Here is a 12729-nt window from a genome sequence, read left to right on the forward strand (position 1 = left end):
GAGACGGGGGGGGGGAGGAAACAAGTGTCTCATAAGTGACAAAATCAACAGATTTATCTGATAAGATATATGTAATAAAGTTTCTTGTATTCTCATTTACTACTGATTTATGCAAAGTTTGTTGAAAGTACAGATCCCAATTACGCTAACATTCTTGGTTGGATAAAACTGTTTTCCTCTCATACAACAGATTCTTGGTATGGATATAGTGGATTAGTTTAGGTCCCGAGGCAATTTATAGATTGATTCTCATTACATTTTCAAATTAGTTTTAATTAATTGGTCGGCCCCTGAACAACATTTAAAGCTTATTCACTATCCATAGGATTGGTAATAAATGTATACCGTAATTGCTGAAGGTCTCACTGTAGCCTGTTTTAAAGGGAGCCTGTCAGCAGGATTGTGTACAGTAACCTACAGACAGTGTCAGGTCGGCGCCATTATACTGATTAAAATGATACCTGGGTGTGAAATCTTGTGGTTGTTGTTTAATTTTTATTTTCAGTTTTGAGTTAATGATATGCCCGTGCTTCGGGGCGATCTGTTGAGGGGTCGTCATGTGGTGCTCTTCTTAGGTATTCATCTGTATGGCTTCTGACAGGTCACTGATCCCTCCATGACGCATCCCCTATTTTACATACTGAATATAATATGAATTTTTTTTTAAAAATCACGTTCAGCAGGCAGGCGGCGGCGCCTACACTGCAGCATTATTGCATCTATAATATCCATTAAACTATTTTATTTAGTGATATACATTTATTCTGAAAAAAAAATTCTGTCTCAAAATGGCGCTCCTACAGATGCTACTGCGCAGGTTCCATTTTGCTAGAGGAAAAATAAATTTTCTCCATTAAGATGGCACCTGCGCAGTAGCATCTATCGGATCGCCTATAGATGCTACTGTGCAGGCGCGGCCAGCGCCATTTTGAGAAAGAATCTATTTTTTCAGAATAAATGTATATAACTAAATAAAATATTATAATGCACATTATAGATGTGATCATGCTGCCTCCGTCACCTGCCTGATGAATGTGATTTTTTTTTTGTTCAATACATATTATATTCAGTATGTAAAATAGGGGACAGGTCATTGAGGGATCAGTGACCTGTCATAAGCCATTAGTATGAATACCTAAGCAGAGCACCACATGAAGATGCCCCCCCGGAGCACAAGAATATCATTAACTTAAAGATTAAACAACAACCACAAGATGGATTTCACCAACCCAAGTATCACTGTAAGGCCGGAGTCACACTAGCGATAAAATCGGACGAATGCAATGCGATAAAAAATCGCATTGCATTCGTCCCAATGTTATTCTATGTTTCTGCTCCCATCATGCATTTTTTAATCGCATCCGTTCCTCGGACCGAGACAATCGCAGCATGCTGCAATTGTCACCGATTTTCAGATCAGATTCGACAATGCAAGTCTATGGATGCGATTAAAAATCGCATTGAAAACGCACCACACGTGTGACTTGCGATTTAATCGCAAGACTTCTCCAGGTCAACAAGAAAGAGCATCAGGCATTGACATTGGATGTCAATTTGATGCTTAGATGCGAATAAAATCGGTTCATCGCCGGAAAATGGGATGACAGAAGGATCCCTGGACAAGAATTCTTTGTGCGATTTCGTACCGTTAAAATGGGACCGATTTGTTATTCGTTGTGTATGACTCCAGCCTAATCAGTATAACGGCGCCGACCTGACACTGTCTGCAGGTTACTGTGCACAATCCTGCTGACAGGTTCCCTTTAAGTGAAACAGTGGTCACCACTGGTCATTCATGGTTTATGGGTCTGATGAAGATAACAAAGCACTACGCTCAATCTCTGTCAGAACTATAGATATTGAATGGGGCAGTAACACACGTGCCTGATCACCGATCCACCCAATTAGAAAATGTGGGACAAAGTTCTCATGATTGGTGAGGGTCCCATTGGTAGCACCTCCAGAGATCATACAGCTATCACTTATCCCAGGAAGAGATAATAAATGTTGAAACTCCCGATGAACCAACCACTTTCATAAAAGCTTGCATCCTGTAGAGCAGAACCATACTTGACTTTGCTTTCAGCTGTGACACAATGAAGTTTTTATTGCCCAACATGGACTCTTAGAGTGTATAAAGGAGGGTTTATATTTAATTGTTAGGCAAAAATAGTTCTGACAATATTTCTATTTTTGTGGTGTCTCAGCTTGGTGGCCTCCAGACAGTTTACCCTCCCTCCCGACACAAGTGTGGACAAAGTAAAAGTAAATGTTTTGTCTCTCTTGTGTCACCAATTTGGCATGACTCTTCATTAAATAGAAAGCTGCTTGCATATTAATGCGACAAAACTATGTAATTCCTAATGCTGTGATTTGCAATCTCTTGTCATCTCTGCACTTTTAAGTTCCCTTCAAAGGAGTGTGCAGCTGTTAACCAATGCTTCTAATGCAAGCAAGCCATTTCATGAAATATGTAAACCCCTTAATTATTCAGCAGCACTTCTTTGTTCCTATTGCATCATGTTAACTGAATGTTTTACATTGGAATGAACTGTTTTGAGAAATGGGAAGTTTATAGATAAATCAATTAATATGAAATTCTAATTGAAAATAATGGGACACTCAGTGTAAATATGCATAAGTATTTAGAGGCAGTTAGTTGCTTTGTGAGAAAAATGGCTGTCTGTACTAAGCAGTTAAAGGCGGAGGTGGAAATGGCTAACACTTTACTATAATTCCTGTTGAATTCAAATTAGACTTTACATTCGGTGATAACAGCTGCCTGGTTATTATGGTGACCTATCTGTGAACCTTGAAGAATAGCAAATTTTGTATAATTTCAGGTCTATGATCCAAATAGCTTAATGTGAACACATTATCAAAGTGAACCTGTCACCTTCATAGATTAATAGCCATGTACAGAAATATGATTCACTCAGAGTTAGACAAAATTAAATGATATGAAGTATTTTTAATTTTCAACATAGTCATACATTTCACATAAGGACTCCATGCATCCTTAGCTTATGTGGTGGCTCTACTGTTCTTGAGCCAACTGGGCATTCACGGGTGAAATACTAGGAGGACAATCTTTTAAAGGGAATCTGTCACCCCTTTTTTGAGATATCATATAATGATATCATTCAATTGTGTGTCACATAAGGATTCTCTTAGTACTTTTGCTTCCCCCTGACCCTGCACCTTTCATGCATAAATACCTTTTTTATATCGGTTCAGATGTATGTAAACTGCCGCTGTCCGGTCCGCTGGGCGGGGCTTATTCAACTGCTCCCCCCCTCCCTGTCTTGCTCTAGACAAGAAGAAATGCGTAGAGCAAGACAGGGAGGGGGGAGCAGGTGAATAAGCCCCGCCCAGCGGACCGGACAGCGGCAGTTTACATACATCTGAACCGATATAAAAAAGGTATTTATGCATGAAAGGTGCCGGGGTCAGGGGGAAGCAAAAGTACTAAGAGAATCCTTATGTGACACACAATTGAATGATATCATTATATGATATCTCAAAAAAGGGGGGACAGATTCCCTTTAAGTCATGGAGGACATGTCCTCAGGAGATAGATTTTGTCTATTTGTTTGCCCCAAAATGTTTTTACAGCTGCCCTCCGCAGACAACGGTGGCATGGAAAGGACCATTATTAAGGTATTAAATTGACTACCATTCAGTAACTCATGAAAATAAACTTTGTGACGTTGCTGTAGTTTCCTAGTGTGAGGAGTTTTGAATATACAGTATATGAACTAATATGATAAAGCTATAGTATCACTTCATGCAACAGCATCATAAACTTGGGACCTCGACATTGGTAAACTTACATGTTAACTCCTTCCCGTTTTTTTTCCTCCACTTCCTCCAACTTCTAACTTTTTTTTTCTGTGCACAAAACCATATTAGGTTGTGGAGAAAGAGAAAAAGCAGGATGGCACTCACCGTTCATGTGAATCAAATCACTTTATTTCACATACACAAGGCATCGGCATAGGCACGGGAGCAATGTGCTGGAAGACGGACAACAGCCGTTTCGCGCTCAATACGCTTCAACAGGTCCTATGCTCAGAATACAGGTAATGCAAATAAAACACATGTGTGAATAATAACTCCTCCCCTTCACCTGAGCATGTCTTGTGACTCCTCTACCAATAAAACTCTTTAATGAAAAAAAAACATAAGAAGATAAAAAAACATTTCCCTCTACAGCACTATAATACAATTAAAAAATTGGATATTAAATATTCAAAGGAATACAGCCATATCTACCTTTTCATTTAACCCTAATGGACCTGTGGCTTTAGTGTGGAGAATCCATCTAGCTTCAACCTGCAAAAGACGCTTATCATGATTCCCTCCATATTGCGGTGCAGAAACTCTTTCAATACCAGCAAAACGCAGTGCCTCCGCATTTCCACCATGGAATTTCCTCATGTGTTTTATAAGTCTAGTGACTCCTTTTCCTGTGGTAATTGAATTAAAATGTTCTCTAAACCTGATGTAAAGAGGCCGAATTGTTTTGCCAATGTAGAAAAAACCGTATGGGCAAAATAGGACATAAATCACAAAGGCAGTTTTACATGAGATAAATTCTTTTACCTCGTGATACACAGATCCCATTTTTACAGTTTTTCCACTCAGCTTAAAGGGGCACCAAGGACAATTCTTGCACTTGTAGTTCCCTACTGGACTACTGGATTCCAGCCAATTGTTCCGTTTATCTTGTGTCCCCAGACTTATAGAACACATGAGGAAATTCCATGGTGGAAATGCGGAGGCACTGCGTTTTGCTGGTATTGAAAGAGTTTCTGCACCGCAATATGGAGGGAATCATGATAAGCGTCTTTTGCAGGTTGAAGCTAGATGGATTCTCCACACTAAAGCCACAGGTCCATTAGGGTTAAATGAAAAGGTAGATATGGCTGTATTCCTTTGAATATTTAATATCAAACATTTTTAATTGTATTATAGTGCTGTAGAGGGAAATGTTTTTTTATCTTCTTGTGTTTTTTTGTTTTTTTTCATTAAAGAGTTTTATTGGTAGAGGAGTCACAAGACATGCTCAGGTGAAGGGGAGGAGTTATTATTCACACATGTGTTTTATTTGCATTACCTGTATTCTGAGCATAGGACCTGTTGAAGCGTATTGAGCGCGAAACGGCTGTTGTCCGTCTTCCAGCACATTGCTCCCGTGCCTATGCCGATGCCTTGTGTATGTGAAATAAAGTGATTTGATTCATATGAACGGTGAGTGCCATCCTGCTTTTTCTCTTTCTCCACAACGAAATGTTCTGTTTTTTCAATATGGAATTGAGCACCCGTTCCAAGTGGGATTAAGGTGTTTTTTTATTAATGTGAAAAATGTATGAGCAGACATCCAGGGTATTCTTCCACACAACGTTGCCGAATATCTATTTTCTCAATTTGTGGACAAAACCTTATTAGGCATTGTTTTTTGCAGGATGAGTTTTAGTTTTCAATGACACCATCCATTTTATCATACAATGTACTAGAAAATAGGAAAAAATTAAAAATGCAGGAAAAAACTGCAAATTATGCTTTTTTTTATTTGAGTTTTATAGCGTTCATTGTGTGCTAAAAAAAAAAATTATCTATATGATTATACTAAAGTTGTTAATTTTTTATCACCTTAGTGGTAAAAATAACTGGCATTATTTATATCTTTATTTTTAACATAGGAAAAAAGGGTGATTAAATATGTAAATTTCTATATAATGGGTGAAATAAGTATTGAACACGTCACTAGTTTTCTAATTAAATATATTTCTAAAGGTGCAATTGACATAAAATAATCACCAGATGTCAGTAACCACTCATCCAATCCACACAGGCAAAAAAATCAAATCATAGATGTTCATAAATTAAGTTATGTGTAATAATGAGAAATGACATAGGGAAAAAAGTATTGAACATGCTTGCTGAAATTTATTTAATAGTTCATACAAAAGCCTTTGTTGGTGATGACAGCTTCAAGACGCCTCTTGTATGGAGAAAGTAGTCGCATGCATTGCTCAGGTGTGATATCGGCGAACTCTTCCACATAAACATTTGAATACTGAAGGTTTCCTGGGCTCCTTCTATGAACTCTGAGCTTTAGTTCCTTCCATAAATTTTCTGTTGAATTCATCAGGTGATTGGCTTGGCCATTCTAGCAGCTTTATTTTCTTTCTCTGAAACCAATCGAGAGTTTCCTTGACTGTGTGTTTGGGATCATTGCCTTGCTGAAATACCACCTTCATTTCATCTTCTTCATCCCGGTAGATGGCAGCAGATTTGTATGAAAATGTTTTGGTACATTTGTCCATTAATTGTGTGGATTGTTGCCAACATCTGGTGAGAATTTCATGTCAATATACCGTATTTTTCAGATTATAAGACGCACCTCAAATTTTGAGGAGAAAAATAGAAAAAATTTTTTTTTTTTTACTAAAATGGTGGTGCTTCTTATAATCCATGCTTATTGTTTATCGGGGGTGGTGGCTGAGGTGAAGCGGGGTCCCAGGGTCACTGCTGGAGGAGGCAGGAGTGGGGTGATGCTGCAGGCCGCAGGCTGGGATGAGGGGGTATTCCGATGTGCGGCGTGCCGCTGCGGGTTTCTGGCGGTGCTGCAGGGGTGTCCGGTGCTGCTTCGGGTGTCTCCGATACTACGGAGGTTCTGTTAATATATTGTGAAAGGCCAGAGCCCCTGCAGTTCCATAGTTTCCTATGTGGTGGACTCTGGGAAAATGGCCGCCGGGGGGAGCTGCATGCGCAGATGGAGATCTCGGCACCAAGATCTCGGGATTTAGGATGTGCCTAAATGATTATGGTAAATAAAGTATAGTGAGATAATCAACAAAAGCACATATTACACCTTCTGGGATATAATCATTGTTTAAAAAAGTGCTATTTATACACACACAAATTCACAAATATACATAATTTGATGTGTATATTTAAAAATTTATATAAATTAAAAAATATATATTCAAAGATAAATTCTCCACTCCATATGTTATAGGCAAACATTCATCAATAAATAAACATGAAACTATTGCCATATTGTTGGTTCTGTTTTGTAAAAGCAAAGCTAAAAACATAATTACTAGCTTCAAAACTTAAAAATTCATAAATTACAAATACATGCAATAATGAAGTAAATAATACTGTCATTTAACCCGAAAACAAAGTCAAAGCATTGTTAAAATGTCATTAGGTGCATATACGAGTCTAATATGCGCAGGAACTGTCCCAGATCACATACTCTATGACTTTTTGCCTGCTCTTTTTGAGTTGACAGTTTCAGTTAATCTGCATTTTGACAGCACAATAGATGCTGGAACATTGTTTCCCTAACTTCCCAGGATGCATTGCACCTGCCATTGACCTTTACCTGCCTGTCCAACCTCAAAGCCCTTTCTCAGATGAGCCTTAGTCTATTGAACCTTCAAATGACAATTCAAGCCCAGTACAGGCACTCAGTGCTCCCTTGGCATGGCCAAACATTTAAGTGCACCTTCCCATCTATCTCCGCCCTCCTTTGACTCTATAAAGTAAGAGTTACCAATGAAAGGTTGGGGGATGGGTAGAAATAGAGGGAAAACAAGAAGGTGGGAAGGTGTTTGCCATGATGCACTGAGTGCCTCTACTTGGTTTGAACAGTCATTCTGTGCTGTCAGACTCCCTTTGAATGCTGAAATCCTCCTTAGATACGAGGATGTTGCAATATTTGGGATCTGATTATCACCTAGAAGATCAAGTAGATCTAATAAAGACAAACTGTACTGTATCTGTAGAAGCCTCAGTTATTTTCCCCACTACACCATTAAGGTACTGTCACACTTAGCAATGCACCAGCGATCCTGACCAGTGATATGACGCGGTCAGGATCGCTGGTGCATCGCTAAGTGGTCGCTAGTGAGCTGCCACACAGGCAGATCTCACCAGCGACATAGCAGCGGTCGGGGGTCGTTACTTACCTGTCAGACGAGGCGATCCCGACGTCCTCCCGCCCGCGTCCACGCGTCGCTCATCGGCGCCACAGGAAGCCCAGCAGGAAGCTGACAACGAGAAACGGCCCAGGACATTCTCGCGCGATCAGCAATAACCAGCGGGGGAGCGGTCGGAGGTAAGTATCACACATAGCAATATCGCTAGCAATATCGCTATAACGTCACAAAAACCAGTGATGTTATAGCAATATTGCTAGCGATATCGCTTAGTGTGACAGGCCCTTTAGGCTGGTTTCACACTTGCTTTTTTTAGCGCTGCGCCTTGTGTGCTATCGTGCGCATGCGCATTGCTCCCCTATATTTAACATGGGTGTGCATGGTCTAGCGCATGCACGCGTTCGTATGCGTTTTTGTGCGCATGCGTTTTTTGTAGTGTGTGCCTAGGCGTGCCGGACGGAACCTGTTGCATTTTTGGTCCATCCGACCTGTCTCAAAAAAACGCATGCGCACGTTAGCACACGGAATGCGCAAAAAAACAGCATTACAGTCTATGGGAACGCACACATGCGTTTAAAATCGCATGCGTTTTTTCAGTTAACATGGTGACAAACTGGTTAAATTGCATGCGTGAAAAACAGCAAACGCATGATGCGTTTTTTGCATGCGTTTGGTATGCGCACGAGGCGCAGCGCCAAAAAAAAATGCTAGTGTGAAACTAGCCTTACTGAGACAGCAAAGCGAAGAGTAATAGGGAGCAACTCTGATGGCAACAAAGTAAGAACTCCGAGGAGCATGTACACTGGGCAGGACGTCATGACTTGGTTTCTTTTTTAATCATGCCCCTCGGGCTCCATATCTGCATTACATTTACTAAAGGTCAGATAATAAAATCATCTGAAGAGTATGTGATACAGCTAATACCAGAGGTAGATGTCCAGCTAAACCTATGGAACACCCGATGCGATCGCAATCATAAATTATTATGAGTTTTTCCATAAAGATTTCCATGTGGACTTCACTATTGCAAATCTGCTTTAATTTATAATTAATAAAATAAATGCATAAATGTGAACTAAGGGCTGACTACAAACCCATTTATCATGGAAGCATGAAAACTAATTTTCTAAAGCTATCTAATAGTTATACTGGTGTAATTATAATCTCTCAACTATTCCTATAAGTCAAAAAAACAATACTGAGAAATATGACGGGAATTTAGGATGAATGCCTAGTCACAGAGGAACATTGCTGGTTCTAATAAAACCTTGGGCCCTATCTGTGTGTCCCTCTGGAATGTCACTGCAATCTTGGAAAAAAAACCCCTATGTTTCTATTGCCAAACACCTGGAGACAGTATGTACATTTTAGAAGAAACAGGCTAAGAACTATGAGACATGTAACCTTATAGAAACTCCCATGTATGAGAGAATTCATGGTAGTTGGTCTCTACCCAGCAGCTCAGAGAAATCTGACAATCAGGGATAAAACTCGCTTAGGGGCAATGCCCTAAACAAATCGTATAATGGGCAAAACTAGTGCTAGTTCTCATGTGCACACATTGCCAGCTTATTCTGAAAAGACAACTGAAATGACAGGCATTCTTTATGTTTTATGATATTTCTTTATTTAGGGCGAAAGTCTGTTTGGCTGCTATATATCTCCAAGTTTCCTGGTTCCCTTCAGGTTTCCCATGTAATTAAATAAGACAATTTTGGCTTTTGAAAGGATGAAATCTGCAATGAATATTCCACAGCACCAGTCAATTTATGCTACGATTTTTCATAAAAGCTTATGTACAACACTGGCTCTGTAATATGCTGTGGATTTTTCGATGCATACCTGATTTAACTGGACAAAGGTTTAGGGATTAAAGGCAACCCAACATGTGCAAAAAATATTTTACCTGCAGATATAGGCTTAATCTGCAATTAAATAGAATTAAAATTCTGCCTTGCCACGTTACTGAAAGGACAGTTCAGGAGAAGATTAACTGATATACTCCCAGGAGCTCTCGCTTTCAGTAATAGGGGCGTTGCAAAGAGCATTTACAGGCAATGCTCACTGTATTGTAATCACTCCCCAGCACTTTGATTGACAGCTCTCAGCTTGCCTGTGTTCAGTGAACCGTCAATCAAAGTGCCAGTTTTTCTCCATCTTCTCATATGAGAGATTTGGATTACACTATGATCACACTCTGATCAAACTCTTAGGGTCTGTGCACATGCTGCGGATTTTGCTGCGGCGTACAGTAGCATTATAACCTATAGAAAACGAAAACCGCAGTGTAGACGGTTAAGATTTTTCCGCGCGGTTATGCTGCGGTTTTCAATCCGCAGAAAGAAATGACATGTCAATTCTTTCTGCGGATTCTGCTGCGGTTTACCTTCTTCTCCATTGTAGAGATGCAAAACCGCAGGGTAATCCGCAGATAAACCACAGATCTTCTGACCTGCGGATTTTACTAAGTCAGCGCGGACAAATCCGCAGAGCATTCCGCAGCGTGTGCACACACCCTTATCACATCAACATAATTCTCTCAGATGAGAGAATATACGCTCGTCTGCACCTGCCTTTAAAGTGAACATGTTTTCCCCCATACGGCCACCACCATTAGGGCATTTTTTACTGGAATGCTGTAATAAAGTCCCCAATTCCTTCTGCAAATTCCAGGAAATACTTTTTACTATATTCACAGACAGGGCTGTCTGGTCCAATAGAAGTCTCTAGTCTTGATCCTGTGCCTTCTCCCTTTTTGCGATCATTGTCTTCCTTCCCTGCTTTATGTGGGTGATGCATCCTACATCATCAACACAGTGTCCTTCATTGTGCTCCTGTGCAGACACACTTCTGTCTTCCATGCCTGGGGCAGAGCAAAGTACTGTAGTGTGCATGCGTCGGCTTTAATTCTGTCATTGGCGCCCTTTGGCCTTTCCCGGTGCATGCACACTACAGTACTGGTATGCAGAACAGAGAGAAGTACGCTTGCGCAGGAGTGCGATTGGACACTATTTGGATGACGTAGTATGCATCATTCACAGGAAGCAGGGAAGGAGGATGGCATCACAAGAAGAGGCGCCGGATCAAGACTAGAGACACCTATCAGACCAGACTGGATTGGGGACTGTTTTTTACAGCATTCCAGTATGCTAATAGGTGGTTATCCTACTTTATATGGGATACACCTGGTGATAGGTTCCATTTAAACTAATAGGAACAGTATAGAAATGTATGTAAAAATACTAAGTTCAAGAGCATGTTGGGTGTGGAAACCTCAGGTTGGACTCATGTATACCTTTTTCAAGATGAAGTGATCAGTTTGTAATATGGTCCCTACTTTCATCCCTCAACTTTTCCATCACACTGTGCAGGCTTATAATAGCAGATCATTCTAGATTGCACGCTCACTATTGTAGCATGCACAAAATGTTCTAGATGTCTTTCCCATGTGCATAGTCCCCCGGCCAATATGGGCCTATGTGACTGATGCTAAATTATTGCATATATCCCACATTTGCCCACTTATTAGTGATATTCACACGACTCCAATGAGGGGACCTGTAATTGATGCACTTCTTCCTCGTGGCTCTAAGCCTCTCTATATTGGCTGCTTTGTGCGGTTTTCATCACAGTCTTTACATCTCTAAAATAGGACAGAGCTCTAAACATTTACCATTTTCCTAAATACTGTTTTGTTTTTCCTGTCTACAAAAACAGAGTTCTTTTCTAGCTGTGGCAGCAGTTCTTCGTGCTCAGCAAATATTGCTGACTCATAGACCTTGTTCCCATCCTTTTAGTGTTCAGCGGGGACCAATTACTTTATTTGTTTCGGAATTATTAATATTTGTGTGCTTTATTTTGCACATTGAACTGCAGCATGCCATTAATTAGTGCCAATGCGTCTTGCTACAAATTACTGTGTATCTTTAGGACAGCAGGTGGTGAGTAGCTTCAAAGAGGACAGAAATTAGTCCCATTTTCTGTCTCTAAAGGATGTGTTGTGTTTAACATTCAGCTCATGTCCCAACATTGCCTGCCTGAGATCTCATGGAGAGAGCTGTAACCATGAAGCAGGCAATGAATGTACAGCTCCCCAGATCTCAGCCTGTGAACTCTGTCTCCTGCCAGGCTTAGCTTTATTGCAACGACATACTTGTCAACTTGTGCTGATGTTTTTTTCTGTCTATAATTTGGAACAAGGCTGTAAGTGTAAGCATCAGCACTCTGCAGAACTTCTCTGATGTCTAACTGGGTCTTCATCTTCCATTACTTTAATTAATGATAGTAACAAAAATGCAAAGGTCATGGTCCTATGGGTCCTGGTCCCTTTCTTTTTTTAAGTAGAATTAAAGGGGTTGTCCAGCAATAGAACAAAGGCTAATGCGAGCAATACACATTCCATAGGTTAAGTTCGGTATTGCAGCTCATCCGCATTCATAAAGGAGACCTGACCCCTGAAACACAATGTCTAATCCACGGGCAGCATGTATCAGACACTGGCTCTATGGTCTCAGCTACGTATGTTTGTCTTTGAAACACTGCAGCATTTCAGAGAAAAAATACTTAAATGTTAGCCATGGACCACTGCAGCTTCTCGCCTCTCGCTGCCCTTGAGTAATGGATCTCTCCCTATATGCAAGTATAAGGAGAGACCTGTCAGTCATTGACAGTGGGCGGGGAGAAGCCGCTGGTGATCCGCCTTTTCCACTAGTTACCTGTTTGGCTTTCTCCCCGAAGGCTTTTAAAGTGTATTTTTCTCTTAAACACCGTCTTT

At 40.4% G+C, this 12729-nt stretch overlaps 1 protein-coding gene across 5 annotated transcripts in view; it reads left to right on the forward strand.

Annotated features, from left to right (window-relative positions):
• The window catches only part of PTPRM (protein tyrosine phosphatase receptor type M), a 929698-nt gene that overhangs the window by 771947 nt on the left and 145022 nt on the right, over positions 1-12729 (forward strand). The window lies entirely within an intron of this gene.

The sequence above is a fragment of the Dendrobates tinctorius genome, unplaced genomic scaffold, assembly GCF_039654945.1.
Source record: "Dendrobates tinctorius isolate UK_male_01 unplaced genomic scaffold, ASM3965494v1 ptg000171l, whole genome shotgun sequence".
NCBI classification, from domain to species: domain Eukaryota; kingdom Metazoa; phylum Chordata; class Amphibia; order Anura; family Dendrobatidae; genus Dendrobates; species Dendrobates tinctorius.